This window comes from Camelus bactrianus, chromosome 14, assembly GCF_048773025.1.
Source record: "Camelus bactrianus isolate YW-2024 breed Bactrian camel chromosome 14, ASM4877302v1, whole genome shotgun sequence".
NCBI classification, from domain to species: Eukaryota; Metazoa; Chordata; class Mammalia; order Artiodactyla; family Camelidae; genus Camelus; species Camelus bactrianus.
The window spans coordinates 62244467-62258605 of NC_133552.1; the positions used below are offsets into that span (position 1 = coordinate 62244467).

At 43.9% G+C, this 14139-nt stretch overlaps 1 protein-coding gene across 4 annotated transcripts in view; it reads right to left on the reverse strand.

The window, feature by feature from the left end:
• Positions 1–11782, reverse strand: part of GGACT (gamma-glutamylamine cyclotransferase) — a 34248-nt gene extending 22466 nt beyond the window's left edge. Inside the window, exons 1-2 of one of the 4 annotated variants that reach the window (XM_074378477.1) lie at positions 11656–11782; positions 8124–8291 (exon numbers count right to left, since the gene is read on the reverse strand). The gene's annotated coding sequence lies outside the window, so the exon portion shown is untranslated. Of the gene's footprint in view, positions 1–8123; positions 8295–11287; positions 11584–11655 lie in introns of those variants that run through there. The other 3 variants (XM_074378479.1, XM_074378478.1, XM_074378480.1) reach the window with 3 other exon arrangements.
• Positions 11783–14139: the final 2357 nt, after the last annotated feature.

A 14139-nucleotide genomic window follows, 5' to 3' on the forward strand; every position in this document is an offset into this window, starting at 1 on the left:
TAGGGAAGGGTCTCTCAGTTCCCCCCGGAGCTTTACTGAGGTTTAACTGACAAACAAAAATTGTATACGTTCAAGGTGTACAACGTGACGATTATATATACGGGCACACTGTGAAGTGACTACACAATCAAGCTAATTAACACATCCATCACCTCACGTAGCTACGCTTTATTCATGTGTGTGTGTGGTGAGAACGCTTAACATCTACTCTCTTCACAAATTTTAAGAATACAGTACAGTCACCAAGCTGTATGTCAGATCCCCAGAACTTACTCACAACCAAAACTCCGCACCCTTTGACCAGCACCTCCCACCCCCCGCCCCCACAACCCCTGGTAACCACCATTCCACTCTCTGCTTCTATGAGTTTGGCTTTTTTAGATTCCACATATAAGTGATATTATACAGTATTTGTCTTTCTGTGTCTGGCTTATCTTCCTTATAATGTCCTCCAGATTCACCCACATTGTTGCAAATGGCAAGACTGCCTTCACTTTTACGGCTGAATAATATTTATATATATATGTGCGTGTGTGCGTGCATACATATGTAGTCCCATGCATATAATGAAATGTTTTATGTATGTATACGTACACACATTTTCTTCATCTGTTTATTCATCTGTTGACAGACACTTATCTTGTTACCTTATCTTGCCTTTTCTGAATAAGATCTTTAAGTTTTATATTGATGCTACTAAAGAATGACTAACTTTTGGATTAAAAAGATTCATCCTGCTCTGTATACTGTAAGAGGAGGGAAGGCACACTAATTCATCTTCACAAGACCTCTCAGAAAAGATTTTCACTTAACCTTCATCTCCATGGAAAATTTAATTAACCAGAAAAGCAAATTTTCCAAATATTAAATATTTAACATGTGTTCAAACCTGCACCTTTTTTAAGAAAAATGCTTCATGTCCAAGTTATACAAAAGGAAAGCAAAACACATAAAAATAAAGATAATACCAACAAAACTTAGGGTAAGTAAAGGTGGCCCTTTCCAAGTTTAGTACATATTAGCCTGTTAAATTTCCCCATCATTTTAATGTAACTAAGAGACTGTTCCCTAAACAATACTGCTGAATACACATTTCCTAAGAGCATTATGTGCTTACTCTCTGATGATTCAAGGTCGGCTTAAGTATAAATATTAAGCAACAAGAATAACCATTTTAAGAATGTGGAATGAATCACATTTTTTACTTTCAACACCTGGTGTCACCAGCATAACACAGCACAGGGCTCTGTGTGCTTCGAGCTGGGTGTGCCCCACGGCGATGGCAGCCAGGCCTTCGTGGAGGAGGGAAGCCCAGAGGCCCAGCTCACACCTTCCACAAGCACCCAGGCAGCTGCACTGAAACACAGGTTTAAAGGATGCTTTTTATATTTGTTTTTAATTTTGAACATGATGCAGGAAAAAGACTGGAGTGAAATAAACCTGAGATACTTTTTCTCTAGACATCCTAGTTCATGAGTGATGGCTGCCTGTGTACGTGTCTTCCCCAAATTCAGTTAGTCCTGTTTAGACTGGCTTGCCGATGACACGCCTGAAATTAAAAATCCAAGACCTGTGAAGACATCATTCTTTGCAGTAACTTGTCAGGTCAGACCTCAAAACAAAAAAAGGGGGGGTAGATTCCAAGAAGGAAAGAGACAATTCTTTGGACATCATGAGTAAACCTGCAAGAGGGATGCGTCAGGACGGAGGAGCTGGTCCAGCCTGCCTGACCGTCTGAACACGTGTGTCTGCGCAGCTCACCCGGACAGTCTAGGCAGAGGAGCCCCTGTGAGACTGAAAATGCGGCAGCCCCAATATTTCACAGCTTGGAAACATGCTTTAAAACAGAGTTACTGCTGAGTAGCTCTCACTTGCTTTCTGGCAACAAAGGGACCAGTAACTCAAGAGGGAGAGAATGGATGTTTGGGGGCAACCACAGCTTCTGCCACTCCCATTTTTAATATTTACTGGCTACCATCCTGCTTTGGGGGGTAACTGAAGCCCTTGAATGAATCTCTGGAAGCATTCTTGACCCTCAGCCACCTCCAGGCTTTAAAATAAACCTCAGGTACATCACCTAAAAAATGGGCTAATGCCTGCCTCAAGGGCTGATATATGAGGACTACACGAGATCGTGCATATCAGAATGCTGGCACGGTGACTTTAATAAGTAAGGTAAATCACAGAATTATTATAAGAACTAAACAACAGGATGTATCACAGATCTGTAGTATCTGGTGCATAGCTTGTGGCCAGTAAATGTTAGCTCCTTTTTAACTTATCCATATGAAAAGCCATTCCTAATTACCCAGCATGGTTGAATGGTGTGCTTCATAATGAAGTTTATCCTTTTATGCACAGAAAACAACTGTATAAACTCTCTCTGTGTTAATATACAATATATAATTATAAAATAATTATAGTTATATTATTATAATGGCTAAGAGGGGAAGCAACCCAAGTGTCCATCGACATACATACATACATACATACAATATTCAGCCTGAAAAAGGGAAGAAATCCTGTCACAGGCTACAACATGGATGAGCCTTGGGGACATCACGCTCAGTGAAATAAGCCCATCACAAAAAGACACACAGGACGGAAGGGAGAAGGATGGTGGCCAAGGGCTGTGGGAGGAGGGGGTGCGGAGCTGCTGTTTGATGGGGGCAGAGTTTCGGTTTGGGAAAATGAGACAGTTCTGGAGGTCTGTTGTACAGCATGAATACACTTAACATGACTGAAACGTACACTTAAAATGGTTAAGATGGTAAATTTTATGTTTTTTTAAGACCTGTATTAAGAATAAGGAGATTATTTTTAAAATGATGTAACTTGCAGGCCTTCATAGTAACGCAGGATTGTCGCACTGATGAATTACGAACTGTGCTAGAGAGATTTACGCAGTTTGCTGCCCAGAGCCAAACCCTTACTAAGCTTCAGGAGTCGCTCTTTTACTCTAGAGCCCGCTTTCCTGAATAAACATCTAGGATTTGCTAGGATTCAGCAGCTAAAGGGAAAAGTGGAACTTGACATCTTTCTCTGTAACATCTGCTGTTTCCACTGGAGAGTAAGATGTTAAAGCAGGGAGAAACTTTAGAAATTACACTTTAGAGTAGGAGAGAGTGAAATCTGGACTTTCATTGAACTAAATTATTTGCCTAACATCATGATGACAGAGAGTAATTACGAGAAGAGCTGGAAAGAGAAACCATCTCCTAGCTCCCTCCACAATTCTGCACAATGGACTCTGCAGAATTCCTCCCCTCTGAACTGCACTGTTCAGTACGCTGCCACCAGGGGGCAGCGCGTGTGTTAGTCTGCAGTCCTAAACCCTGGACGTAAGGCCCCAAGCCATTTCTATTATCCCTTCCTCCAAATCCCTCACCTCCAAAAAAAAAAAAAAAAAAAAAAAAAAAAAAATATATATATATATATATATATATATATGACTTTATTAATATCAATAAGCATAAAGTTTAAAAAACATCTATAATTTCTCTTCAAACAAATCAAAGATTTGGGTCCAATGGAGGGAACATCCTTACTAATCCTTCACTGTTTTTGATTTATTCCAATCCTAATTGATATAAGGGTCAATAAACACGCTCATTTTAAACCAAAGATTACGTAACCACAGAAACCCATCCCTTTCCTTTACATTTTGAGCGTGGCCTCTGAGGCTTCAGACCACAGCAACTTCAGTTGTGTGTGAAGCCCACCTGGCGGTCCGTCCGCAGTCTCCCTCCTGTGTCAGGCTCGGTTTTTCTTTCTAAGACCCCATGGCACAAAGGAAGATCTGTCAATGGGCCTAACGCTCCAGCAACTTTTCAGAGTAAAAACAGAGAGCTTCTAGTCACAAAGTAAAACCTTTATGGACACCATTCTTCCAGTTCGATGACGGTAATGTCCACTCTGTTCACAAATAACACTGCCCACTGGGAGCTCAAACCACAGCAGCTAATGGGGGAGACCTGAGTTTAAAGACAGGCCCTCCCTCAGCAGTGACCTCGGGTACCCAGACTTCACAGTTTCATCTAATGAGAGGGGTGAGGAGACAGCAACAGCAGAGACATTCTAGTGACTAACCCAAGAGTCAATGCCACACTTTCAGTGGCTGTGGTCCCTAATCATCCAAAGAGAGGCAAGCAAGAGCTTTAGCTCACAAATTTCTTTGTGTGTGTGTGTGTGTGTGTGTTTTGGCGGGGGGTGGGGGTAATTAGGTTTATTTACTTATTTTTAGAGGAGGTACTGGGGATTGAACCCAGGGCCTAACGCATGCTAAGCATGCGTTCTACCACTTGAGCTATACCCTCCCTCCCAGCTCACAAATTTCAAATGGCTTTCTTCCTTGAGCTCAACATGCTTTAAAAGGAAAAAGGTATTCAAATGCACAGGGGAACAGTCCATTTTAAAGCTGCAACAGCGCTCACTGTAGCTAAATGGCATTCAGAGAATTACTCTCTGCTTATATCCATTTGCTCTCATGTAACTAACTACTCATGATCAATCTAATCCAGCGTGAAACTGATGGTAAGAGCAATTACACACCACCAGTTACTAATGGTAAAACAGGAACAAGGTGTGCACAAGACAATGAATGGATCACTGCAAAAAAAAAACCTTCCCTAACAGTGAGTGGACATACCTGTGGTATGTCCGTGAGACGGAAAACTGCTCCACAGTAAGGAAGGACCCAGAGTGGATGAATCCCAAAGACATCCTCTGAATGAAGAAGCCCATCTTAGAGGTCACACACATACTGTAGAACTTCATTTATGTGACATTTTGAAAAAGGTGAAAATTATAAAGATGGAGACCAGACCAAGGGCTGTCAGGGACGAGTGGCAAGGTGAGGGTGTGAGTGCAAGGGAGCCGAATGAGGATGGGCTTGTTTGGTTTGGTTTCTTGGGTTTTTCTGGTGATGGAACTGCTCTGTGTCAGAACTATGATGATGGTTATATCAGTCAACTTTAAAACTCATAGAATCATACAACAAAAAAGGTCAACTTTATATAAATTCAAATAATAATATTAAAGAGTGAACGCATGAGCGTATGCAACTCTTCCAAAACGCTGAGTTAAAAGGTAAAAGAGTAAGAGCATTCTGAATTAAGGTAAGATGGCACACATCCATTATTAATAGAGACAGGAGACATATAAATCAAATACAGCGAAAGGGCTTTGTTTTGATCCTGGTTTGAATAAACCAACTGTACAGACTGTTTTAGACAAGTGGGGGAATTTGCACACAGCACTATATGATACTAAGGATTTTTCAATTATTGTTGGGTAGGACTATAGTTATGCAAAAACTAAACTTTTAAACAAAATTCAATACTAAAATATTTAGGTATGAAATATTTCTGGTATTTGCTTCAAAAAATTCTCCAGAAGCAAGCAAACAAAAACTCAAAAAACAAAGCAAGTCAGGCAGATGGAACAAGGAGGGCAAAGCCGGGATGGCACGTGGATTCCGACACCATATGGGTCCACGAGGGCTTACTCTGCTCTACTTCAGAGCGTGGCCGGAAATGTTCATAACAAAATGATGACAGAGACAAAAAGTCTTCATAAATACTCCCTAGAATGCCATCTAACTGTTCTTTACTCACTTCTAGGACTCACTAATTTCCCCTCACCAGTTTTATAAGGCTTTTATATTAGTCATCTAATTATATAGAAAACCAACTCAAGGGAGAAAGTAATTCAAAGCAGGTAGTTGTGATTCTTCTAAAAAATAATAGCTTAAAGAATGCTTTTCAAAGCTCATATAATGCTCATAAATCATTAAAACCATCATGAGATGTAGAAATATTAATAATTTTCATTAACTTGTCTGCTGCACCCTCCTACGTGCAGATGACAGGGGCAGGGAGAGGTAATGAACGCTCGAAGATTTAAAAGCAGATGTAGGAATGAGCAAACGGACAAAGGTACAGCATAATACGAGAGGTTCTGTTTCATTTGCTGTTTCTCCCTCTGATTTACTCTGGTGTGACTCAAATCTCAGAGCTCTATGGAAACACTCCCAACCAACTGGAAATGAGCCCTTCCTTACCGGGCACCTCTGATGTGGAAGGCACGGCCGGGCAATCCAATGAGGAAGACGCGGCTCTCACCCAACCAGTGTTAACAGAAGAGAAAACGCTATTTTAGTGTGAATTATGTTGAAAATAGCGGTGTTTAAGGCTGGTGTGCAAAAACAATTACACAGGCAGAAATAACAGAAAAAAACTACAAGGTGGAACAGCCCCATCAGGGCACAGAGGCAGGAGTGACCTGGGGGAGGGCGGGGCCAGAGGACTGAATCAAAGCAGGTTTGTGACAGCCGTTCAGCAGAGCCCCTACCCCAGAGCTGACGGAGAGGCCCCCAGGGTCTGGGGCAGGCTCCCCGGAAGAGCAGAGGAACCAGGCCGGAGTCGGCAGCTCCTGCTAGTAGTGTATCTGACCGCCCCAGACGTCTGGAGGGTGGCCCTGCTCCTGCAGCAGTGACACAGTACAGGGCAGGGCGATGTGACTGAAGAAAGGGCCCCAAAGACACCGTGTCCTCATCCCCTGAACCTTGATGGTGGCACCCTGTGTGGCGCAGGGACTTCACAGACTGTGGTTAAAGTTAAGGGCCTGAAGATGCAGGATTATCCAAATGGGCCCCTCTGAGCCCGAGCCCCTTCCTGGCTGGGGGCGGGGGGCCGCAGTGGTGCTCTTCTGTGCAGGGAGCTCCTCCAGAGCCTCCAGGAAGGCACACGGCCCTGACTGCAGCCCAGCGAGGCCCTATGGAGCCGAGGGATGACTGGTCCGGGTGGCTGTGAGCCGTGGCGCCGTGGCCCCGCCGGCAGCACTAGGAAACTAACATGACACCAGACCCGCTCCTTCGGGTGGCTGCCTGTGCCTGTGCCCTCCCTCTGCTGCCCCTCACCCCCGTCACTCGCCAAAGAGGGCACTTCTGAGGAAAAGACATGGCTTCTGCATCTCACATCTTCACTCCAAAGTCCCTTCCTCTGGAAGGTCCTCCCAGCCCTGCGTAACCCGCCCAGGTGAGGTCACAACCCAGCCCCAAACATCAGCTCAGCACCTGCGCCTCCTGCCTTGGTCCTTGCTTGGCTGAAGTTGCTGTTTTTTCTTCTTCAGAGTTTGCACTCATCGAGCATTTACTAAGTGCTAGGGACCACGCAAAGGAATTTCCATGGGTTTTCTCATTCAAGCCTCCCCAAAACCCTATCAGGTAGACACGATTATTATCCCCCATTTTTAAAACTGAAAAGTTCAAAACCACCCAGCCAGTGGCTGGCAGAGCTAGAATCTGAAGCCAGGTAATCTGACATAGGAATTGGTGCCCTTAACCGTGACATTAACATCTGCCTCTTACGGGAGACATACAAGTTCCAAGATCTTTTGCTTTTATTAACAAAATACCCCCTTGTGTTCAGCACAAAGTAGATAAGTAATAGTTATTGAATATGAACGAATGAGTCAAAGATAGCTTTTCCATCTACTATTCTTTTTTTGAAGAAAACTTTTTTATTATGGGATGTAATGATATAATATCCCCCAAATACCCATCTCCCCAACTTCAACACTTAATCAATGTAGGGCCCATCTTAACGCCAATACTTAATCAGTTTAATATTATAGTATCTTGTAGAAAGAGCCGCCTTCAATATTCCTCTTTACCAGTCACATGTCCATTCATCTGTGTTAACACATACTTAAAAAATCTTGAACTGGGAGGGTCAAAATAATAATAAGCAAATAATACTAAGCAAAATACAAAACAAGGAAACTGTAAAGGGGAGATTGATTTCTTTTCCTATATAAAATTAAATTTTCTGCAGCATATAAGTACTGTAAACAAAGTTAAAAAAGTGGGGAAATACTTGTAACACACATGACAAAAGACTAGTATTCTCAATGTATAAAGAATTCTTACAAATCAATAAGAAAAAGACCAATGACACATTGTCTGGAAAAATGAGTTCAGGCATAAACAGACAGTTTCCCTACTATTCCTAAGAGACAAAAAGACAGGACTTCCAAATGATGCTGTCTGTCAGCATACTTCCTTGATGCTCTACAGTGTAGGAGCAACAAACACTCCAGAAGAGAGGAAAAACAATTCTCACCTGTAATCTTATTTCTTCAAAAACGAACCGCCCTGGAATTCCACACCATCGCGAGTCTGAGTCTGAAAAGCTTCTGACGTCAGGATCCTTTCGAACAGGACACCAGGGTAGGACTCCCACCTCGCAGCGTGACCAGAAGCCCATGGACCAAGAATCCAGTTCTCAGTCCTGCTAGCGGGTGAGATGAAGAGGAAGGTGAGTGGAGAAAGCTGAATGTTTAAGAGACAAGAGGCTTAAAGACAAGAACACATCCTCCGGCCCCTCGGATGCTCTCAGACCTGTGGGTGGGCCCATGGAAGGAAGGAACTGCCGTTCAGTGGAAAACGTGGTCCCCCAGCCCAAGGGGCGGCAGGATGCCGCGATCAGAGGGCAGTTCCCACTGACCTCGCGGGGGGCTCACAGTCCTCCACCTTCTTGAGAGAGAGCAGCTATAGCCTCTCCTCCAAGGAAGGAAAATGAGAAAGAAAAAAGGGTATCTTCAGCCATCCGGCAAAGCTTAATTTAGGTATATTGAGCTTCCTGAATGTGGGTTTCTGAGTCTTTTAAAGTCATACGTTTATTTAAAAAAAATTCAGACCACATCTGAAGTATCCTTGCCAAAAATGGTGACTCCGAACCTAATTAAGCCTCTAGATCCACCGTCCAGTTTCCAGGAGGTACAGAGTATAGAGGAACAAGCTGAACCACGCTATACAAAAACCTGACTAAATCCACAATGTGAGCCATCCACAGGCCACACCAAGTGATGCCAACACACTACTGGCGTTAAGGAGACCGCTCACGGGGCTGCTCTAGACCAGTCAACGCAAACTGTGGCCTGCGGGTAAGTGCAACCTACTGGTAGAGTTTAAAACAAAAAAAAAAAAAACCTTTGAAAACAAAATGTTACTGGAATGCAGCCATGCGCATAAAGTATCATCTGTGGCTACTCTGGGGGCCCAGGCAGTGGAGAAGCTGCAACCGAGACCATGTGGCCTGCAAAGCAAAGAGTTAGTAACTGGCCCTTTTCAGAAAAAGTTTGCCAACTCCCGTCCTGGATTAAGAGGCAACAGGTGCTCAACAGAGTACCACGTGTGGCCTTTGTTGGGAATCTGATTCACAGAAACCAACAGTAAAAGTGCATTTCCAAGGCAATCAAGGAAATGTGACTGTGGACTGAGTTTTAGAAAACACTAAGGAATGACTGCCAATTTGATAAGGAGGTGACAATGGCATTACGGTTATACAAGAAGACGCCTTTTTGGAGGTGCATACCACACTGACTAGGGGTGAAATATAACGTCATCTGCAATTTAAACTATTTCAACAAAAAGATGAAGCAGATATGGCTAAAAAAAAGACATCATTTTAACCCATCGTTAAACCTATTTGATGGATACATGGAAGTTCATTATACTATTCACTCTGCTTTTATGTTTGCTTTAATAAAAAGGAAAAAAATTAGAGCCTTGATTAAAAAGTAGAGTTTCTCTCTACACAGCCTCTCTCTCAGGCAGGCCTCCCGCCCCACCCTCCTTACACAGAGTTACATTTAAAGCTTCTTATATTTGCTCCTGGTGTCCGCCACCAAGAACGCCCCCATTCCACGTCTTTCCTGTAAAATTCTACTCTGCACCCAAGGTCCAGCCACAACGTGATGTCCCAGGTTCTCGGGCAAGAATCATCCCTCTGTGCTCCACCCGCCCTGGGGCACTTACTTCATCCTTTTTAGCTATTGACCAAGTCTACTAAGTCATGACGTCACACAACCAGAGACTTCTAGTAACTGGGTCTTCTCTCTAAACCTGTTGTGGGGAGGGGGGGTTTGCATAATAACACCTTCCACGGAGTAAGCTCTGCCCACACAGCTGTCAAATCCTCTCAAATCCAACCGAAGCAAGGCTGTCTTGCCCTGAGGAGCAGTTTCACTGACAAAAGAGAATTTCAATTAAAGAACCGATTCCTGTTAAACAAGATGCTGGCCCTGTTTAACCAACAGTCTCTTAAAAAAATCTCTAATCTACTGTTTCCCTCTGGATGGAGACGGTTCTAGAAAAGACCACTAAGATTACTTGAATGTGTCCTCTTATCATCATCTTCCTTGGGACTCACTGCTCTGCGAAAACTGTTGTGCCCACCTTCGCCCCGGCCTGCAGGGGCGGGCGCGCTACCTCCTCGGAAAGGCCTGGCTGATCTGGGTACAAAGCCCTTCGATGACTCCACTCGGAAGAGCTGACCCAGACTGGAACTTTCAAGAGATCTTACTACATAAAATAACAGGAACATGAACAGATAATTTAAACCTATGCAGTAACAGTTTCTATCCCTGCTCTATTTTACTTCCAGCTGCCCACTACCTAAGGCCAGCATGAATAACAACCTTCTCTAGAACCACGGCTAAAAGTCCGGACCCTCGTTTGTGAGGTCAGCTAGTCTCAAATATTTCCATACACAAGCCCACCCATTAGAAACTAGTCTAACTTTGCACACTCAGCTTTTAAACTACAAATGCTTTCTACCAAGGCAGCCTGCTTATTAGGAACTAATGGCTCCTCCTGAGAGTCGGTTCAGGAAAACAAGGCATTTGGGGAAAATGTGGGCCACCTGGGAGACCTCGCCATCTTAGCATTTCAATAAATTGCATGAGACCTGGGAGAACAGTCTTCAATTATAGGAAAAAGCACATAAAAACGTGTGTGCGTAAGACCTACACTTTATATAGGTCAGTCCAACTGACTTAGAGAGACCCTTTAGTGTTTAATACATGACTTCGCCCTGGGACGTTTAGCAAAATTGATATCCTGCTTTTAAAAAAGTGGCTACAAGTCTCGTGCATTTTCTTATCAGTTCATATAAATAAAGTCAGCTGGAGTCAGGACGGTGTGCTCAAAAAACCGTGCACCTGTTTACACTGCGACTGTGGGGTTAATCTTTGACCAAAAGAGTGAAAGCGATAACCACATTTTATAATCAAGCCAGTAACAGAAATTTCTCCAAAAACTCAGCTGAGTCTCTAATTGCTCCAAAAAAAACCCTGAGCTCAAAAACTGACAAATGCCAGAAGCTCTTAGATTTCTTTTGCAGCTCCTGGTCTCCTCGCAAACAGGAATCTCTACAATTAAAAGCAGAATTTCTTAAGTGTCAGCCTCATTCGACTCAGAGATCATGTTAAAACTACCTCCTACCTTCTGAATGGTCATCACTTTTCCCCTTTCGGGAACAGGCAGCTTCTACACCCGAAGGCAGCTCCTTTTCCTGCCCCCGCCCATTCTGGCCGTGGCGTCCGCGTCACGCGGCGCGGAGCCATTTGTGGACGCGGTTAACGTCCCCGTGTCCCCTCCTTTCCAGCGGGTCCCGCGGGCGTCCGCGTCCCGTCACCGCCCGGGCTCTGCCCGCTCCCCCGCTCTCCTTCCCTCCCCGGATCCCGCGGGCTGCGGACTCGGCCCCGGCGCGACGCGCCGGCAGCGACGCCCGAGTCCCCAGGGCCCGCAGGGCCCCCTCGCGGCAGGAGCGGGGACAGAGGCCCCGGCCCGGAACGCGCCCAGCGCCTCACCTGCGGCCCAGCGCGGTGCCGTCGGGGACAGCAGGTCCGGGCGGCCGGACGGAAACCGCGGGCCGAAGCTGCAGCGGCCGCCCCGGGAGGCCGCCCCCGGCGGCGCCCCCTGGAGGCGGGACGCGGTACCCGCCCGAGCGGGCCGTGCGCGCACCTGGGCTCGCGCCGGGAGCCAGGCGGGCGCACACGCTCTAACGCGGCCCACCTGGGTGCTCATGGTGGGCCTTGAGTTCGTGTTGGACCCAGATACACCTGGGGACACACCACATCAGATGGGGACATACACACCTTCTTAGAAATGAGCGCACACTTCGGGGTGCAGCCTGCAGGGCGGATATACACATCACCAAGGTCTCACCCTCCTGCTACAAGCTCAGCGCTGATACCATACGGGATGCAGATAATCTTACAGTCTTGATAGTGCCACTTATTTACCAATTCTCCATTTAAAATTAAAACTGAGGAGACAATGGAAAAAAAGACTTACCATCTTTTCCCTGGATCCAAGGAATAAATCTGAGTCCCAGAAACTAGGGGAGTGAAGACCAAAAAGCTGAAAGAGAATTTTTCTCTACGGATTTGTTCATTCTGGTCTTAAGCGATGCTACTTTGGGGACCCAGGTAACAGGAATGGCACAGAGATGGAGAGGGGAGCCACCTCTGCCCCTGCCCCCCAAAGACACAAATATGTAAGTACTAGTTATTGAACTAGCAATAATCACCCTTAATCATTTTCTGCCTCTTCCATTTTCTCATGTATGTGGGCTGGACGCATGTGGTTTTTACAATCTGGTTTTTATTCAGACATTTCCAATAATGCTGATGTGGCATTTTGAACAGATGTACAATTCCTAAAGAAGTCTAAAAAATCAGATTCATGAGCCATAATTGCAGATTTCTTTCTTGTTTGGGGAAGTTCCGGATTAAGTTGAAATATATAAAAAGCCTTGTGTATATTTCTTAACATACTGTTTTTAAAGAGTAGCAGTAATCATCTTAATTTTTTTCAAAAGGAAGAATTGTTCCGTTTTTATTTATTTAGTTAGTTTTTGAGGAAGGAAGATCATGTCAGTAAAAGAAAGTGAGGAAAATACATGAATAGATAACTCTCGTGATAAAGGAAAATTAAAGATGGTAACAAGGTGAGTGTTAAATTGCATTTATTGCCAGATAAGGCTGGGAGAGTCTGATCCAACATAGATTGGGCTCTTTGGGATGAAGTCTTCAGGTTAACTGTCAAAAAATAACCCATAGACAAATAGTTTAAAGTAGTAATTTTCAAAACGTGGTCCCAGACCAACAGCATCAGCAGCACCTGGAAATTTAGAAATGCAAACTCTCAGGCCAAACCCCAGATCTTCTGAATCAGCGAGGAGGCAGGGCCCAGTCAAATGCACTTTAACAAGTGCTTTTTTTTTTTTCATAATGATAATTTTTTTCCCCAGTTTTACTGAGCTACAATTGACACAAGGGCTGTATAAGTTTAAGGTGTACAGCATAATGATTTGACTTCATGCATCATGAAATGATTATCACAGTAAGTTTAGTGAACATCCATCATCTCATAGAGATACAAAATTAAATAGAAAAAAATTTGTGATGAAAACTCTTGGGATTTACTCTCTTAACAACTTTCATATATGACATACAGCAGGGTTAATTTTGCTGTACATTACATCCTTAGTACTTACTTATCTCATAGCTGGAAGTTTGTAGTATCTTTTGACTGACAATTCTAAATCCCTCCCTTTCCCCAGCCCCGTCCTGTAACCACTAATCTGATCTACTTTTCTGTGAGTTTCTCTGTATGTTTATTTGTTTTTGAAGTATAATTAACCTACAACACTGTTAGCTTCTGTTACACAGCATAGTGATCTGTTCTATACATTACAAAAGGACCTCCATGGTAAGTCCAGCTATGACACGTCACCAAAGATACTGCTTAGTTATTGACTAAATTCCCCACACAATATGTTCCATACTTGGAACTCATTTAGTTTGTTTGTACCTCTTAATCTCCCTCACCCATTTCTTTCCTCCCCCCACCTTCCTCGCCTCTGGAACCACCTGTTAAATACCACATATTTAAAAAATAAAATGATTAGAAATGCAGGATGCTCAAGGCAGTTTCTATAAACAGTGTAACTAACAGGTTTAAAGTACTTGAGGAACTAATTAGACTTAGAACATAAATGATAAAAATAAACCTGAGATTGTTTCTGGGTCATTTAATTCCAGGATTAAAAACCTCAAGAAAAGGAGGGTTACCTCTCCTTCAATTATTTATTGAATATTATTATGTGCCGAGTACGGGTCTAGGGCTTTATATAACTTTTATCATTTAAACCTCCCAATAAATCTGTGAAAAAGACAGTATTATCCCTCATTTCATAGCTGGGGAAGTCAAGGTGCTGAAAGACTAAGTTACTTACCGAGTGAGTTTCCTAGGGTGGCCAGGAATTGTCACAAATGGGGTGGCTTTAA